The sequence below is a fragment of the Octopus bimaculoides genome, chromosome 5 (genome assembly GCF_001194135.2).
Source record: "Octopus bimaculoides isolate UCB-OBI-ISO-001 chromosome 5, ASM119413v2, whole genome shotgun sequence".
Lineage (NCBI taxonomy): Eukaryota > Metazoa > Mollusca > Cephalopoda > Octopoda > Octopodidae > Octopus > Octopus bimaculoides.
This window is the reverse complement of record NC_068985.1, coordinates 30,816,536-30,820,815: the sequence shown is the minus strand read 5'-3', so window position 1 is coordinate 30,820,815 and position 4,280 is coordinate 30,816,536. Positions and strand designations below refer to the sequence as shown.

Genomic DNA, 4,280 nt, shown 5'->3' with positions numbered 1-4,280 from the left:
ATTACACATCCTTAAGAAAATATATAACAATCACAAAATCTTGTCTTTTTTTACTGTAAATTTAAGAATATAGCTAAAACTGCTAAACCAGACGTTTTCCATCACCATATTATGTATGCTCTCTTTCCATGCTGGCATGGGTTGGACGATTTGACTTGAGCTTGAAAGCTGGAGAACTGCACCAGGTTCCAGTCTAATTTGGCTTGGTTTCTACAGCTGGATGCCCTTCCTGGCTCCAACCACTTTACAGTGTGTACTGGATGCTTTTAACGTGGCACCAGCATGAGTGCTTTTACATAGCACTGGCATAGGACTTTCACAGGTCAATCTTCTTCACCAAGGGATGTGGCCTTAGCTCTTCTGTTGTGGAGGATGGGTCTTCTTGAGTACAGTAAGGCACCAGATATCTTGGTCTTTTGTCATCTTGCCAAAAAGACAAAGCAAAAATGAACTTAAGTCCTAGATATTCTTCAAGATGATTATATTTGTTGGTTGTCTTAATGTATCCTTGTTAATCCCAAGATAATCCAACTGTGACCATTCAGAATTTAAAAAATACCTGGAACTATACTTTTTGATACAGTGCTTATGAGGATTGAAAAGAGAGTGAACTGTAATGTTGGAAATTAGATGACTTTCAGCTTTTTCAAAATTGTCCAAAACCAAGGAAAAGAAAGAATTATATGGATGCAAATTCTGTTTTGTCTTCTCATGAATAAAGAAGATGCCAAAAAAAAAAAAAAATCCTTAATAGGTGCAGGCGTGGCTGTGTAGTGTGAAGCTTACTTCCAAACCACATGGTTCCAGATTCAGTCCCACTGTATGACACCTTGGGCAAAGTGTTTTCGACTATAGCTTTGGTCTGACCAAAGCTTTGTGAGCAGATTTGGTTGACAGAAACTGAAAGAAGCCCATCGTATATATGTATACATATATATATCTATGTGTGTATGTGTGTGTGTGTGCGTGTGTGTCTGAGTCTGTATTTGTCCCCCCCCCCACCGCACCGCTTGACAACCGGTGTTAGTATGTTTGTCATCGTAACGTAACAGTTCAACAAGGAGATCGATAGAATAAGTACCAGTCTTATTAAAAAGTAAGTACTGGGGTCGATTTGTTCGACAAAATTCGTTCAAGGCGGTGCTTGAGCATGGTCCTAGTCTAATGACTGAACCAAGTAAAAGATGAAAGAAAAGATAATAGGCGTAGGTGTGGCTGTGTGGAAGCTGGCTTCTCAACCACATAGTTTCGGGTTCAGCCCCACTGCGTGACACCTTGGGTAAGTGTCTTTTAATATAGCTTCGGGCCGACCAAAAGTCTTGTGAATGGATTTGGTAGACGGAAACTGAAAGAAGCCCGTCGTATGTGTGTGTGTGTGTGTGTCTCACCATCGTTTGACAACCGTCGTTTTACGTCCCCGTAAGTTTGCGTTTCGGTAAAAAGGGACCGATAGAAATAAGCACCAAGCTTAAACAAAAAAGTTCTGTAGTCAGTTCGTTCGACCAAAAATTCTTCAAAGTGGTGCTACAGCATGGCTGCAGTCTAATGACGAAACAAGTAAAAGATAAAAGATAGATTTCTTTATTAAGCCGCGCAGGGCCGAACACAGAGGGAACAATAATAAAAGACAAAAGATAAAAGATTTGTTGACGACAGGCTGGTATTTATCTCTTCCAGAAGAGCTGGTGTAGTGTGTCCTTGACACGACGTCAATAGTAAAGTGTTAGTTAGAGGGAATGAGTAACCTCCCTTACAGGAGAAAACTACCACGGAAGGTTTCTCACTAAGTGACGTTTCATAAATCTAATCAGTTGTTTACTGGAATTCTCATAGTGTTGTTTGGTATTTTTGTGTCTCTAAGAAATTAATCCGTTGGTTCCAAACAGGAGAACTAATTTAATCTGTGCACCACGTCACGATCTTCCTTGACTAAACCGTCACTACAAAAAGAAAACTGAAGATAGAAAAAAAAAAGGTTGTACTTGTAAACTGTCTACATTTTCCTCTAAGCTGCTGATTCAAGGTAATAATTTATTGTAAATTGTTTTCATCAGTATTTAACATTTTATTGCATATTCTCAAACGCTGTAATTGATTCGATTTTAAAATCGTAGTGGATCGTTTCATTTCAATCAGTTCTTTCGTTTTTGTATGAAATTGTTCTCATTATATCGTACAAGTGGTGCCGAATTTTTCTCAACAGCAGTTAATGTGCTAACGAAGAGATTAATCTTGTAAAATTCTTATATACTAAACACATGCTATTTGTTATTTAGACATTCATTACTGTTATGACAATGTACATAAAATCGTTATAAACAATATAAATATTCATAATAATTATTACACACATACACACACATTAAAAATAATCGTTGGTTGCAATCAATTTATATATATATATGTAAATTCCCCGCCTTTAATGCGTTGAGTTCTTCATTCAGCTTGGAGTTAATGTTATAAATAACACCCCCTCTATCTATCTATCTATCTATGCAGGAAATGAGGCCATGATCTTCAAGAATTAGAAAACTTAGGTGTCTGTAAAATTACTCAGAAATTATGCAATGTATTCCCCATTATAACTTAGATGTAAAAATAAGATTTATATTAAGGAGAATGTAGACAAGATGATGTAAGAGAATACGTATACGTGCATGGAAGCTGGTAGACTGTCTGCTGTTAGAGGAAGGTATGTGTGTATGGAAGTTGGTAGACTGTCTGTACACATAATATTAAGTTCGGATCTGCAGAAAGAAATTCTGCTGGAAAATGTGAAACACTTGTCACGTGGACACTTGAGAAGAGAGACATGAAAGCAAATCTACGCATTACGTTTATCAGAAATATCCGTGTTGAAGTATAGATGGAATATTTACAGTTTGGCAGTCTGATGGAGAATTCGAAGAACGAATAATGAGAAAAAGAGCAGAAAGAAAGAAAGAAAAAAGAATGGTTAAAAAGAGACGGAAAGAAGCTGAATTGAGAGAGAGAGAGAGAGAGAGAGAGGTGTGAAACAGGAGGTGTGTGAGCTTTCAGCCAATAATAATAATGATAAGTATCGTAACAATTTCACATATAACTTTAGTTTACAAATAAAAACAGTTGTGTGTGATTGATATGTGGAAACAGATTTGACATTCTTTCGAATTGGAGATAATTCATTTTAAAATATATCTTCTTACTATTTTAATATCATTGCTAACGTTCGTATGCGAATTGCAGGTTACTCTGAAATGTTGTTGCAAATTTTGTTGTTTAAATGCATGAGTTGTTTGGTAATAAAGTCCAAGGCATTCTTTATCTGTTAGATTTCTCAGTCCGGTTCTAGACGTGGGTAATTTTTGAAGAATGCTGGTAATCATTGTTAACCTGTTTAAATTTTTTAAAAATTCTTTATCGTATTTATGAAAATCTAGGTCTTTTCGATTTCTCCTTCCAAAATAGGAAATAAAAAAAGAAAACGACTGACAATTTTACATACAGAATAGTGATATTCACAATGGTTCCAATAATTTGAATTAAACTATATAACTGTTTTGAAATGTAAAATTAAGTTGAAATTCTTTATTTTAGTAAGCATTTCTAGACTTTCAAATCAAAAGATATTGATTTTTGATATGATCTATAAAATCAACAAGAATTATTGCAGCAGTGATGGATAACAGAAACAGTAGAGTGTCAGACTAAAATGCATTCCAGTATTTAGTTTCATCTTTTAAAAAAAGAAAAAGTGAAAAAAAATCTCAGTTCAAATTTTCTGGGATTGAGTATCAGTAATATGCTGAAGTTGATTCAGTCTCTTATATCCTCCTTCTACTAATCAGGGTCTTTAAGATAAAAATAAATGAAGACAAAGAGATGATACACTATCTATTGCTTATTATTCAATTAGTAGATGGCAGCAAGCTGGCATATTTTTTAGAGCATGAGAAAAAATACTTAGTGGCATTTCTTCTGGTTACTTACATACTAACTTCAAATACTGCTGAAATCAACCTTACCTTTCATCCTTTCATGATTGATAAAATAAGTTCCAGTTGAGAATAGGGTCAATGTAATTAACTAACCCATTTGCTGGCCTTGTGCCAAAATGCAAAACCATTGTTCGACAAGTAGAATCGCATCCTTTCTTCCACAGTGGAAATGACCCAAGTTTATAGTTTTAGATTTAATATACAAGAAGTGTACACGCAGCATAATCTAACCTTGGAGCAAGCCCAAGTTTATAGAGTTTTGGTTTGAAAGAACTCCATCAGTGCATGCTGCAACGGGATTTG

At 35.4% G+C, this 4,280-nt stretch overlaps 1 protein-coding gene across 2 annotated transcripts in view; it reads left to right on the top strand.

Moving 5' to 3' along the window:
- Positions 1-1,676: 1,676 nt before the first annotated feature.
- The window catches only part of LOC106867860 (protein phosphatase 1K, mitochondrial), a 24,324-nt gene continuing 21,720 nt past the window's right edge, over positions 1,677-4,280 (top strand). The window contains exon 1 of one of the 2 annotated variants that reach the window (XM_014912903.2): positions 1,677-2,023. The gene's annotated coding sequence lies outside the window, so the exon portion shown is untranslated. The remainder of the gene's footprint in view (positions 2,024-4,280) is intronic. The other variant, XM_014912902.2, reaches the window with a different exon arrangement.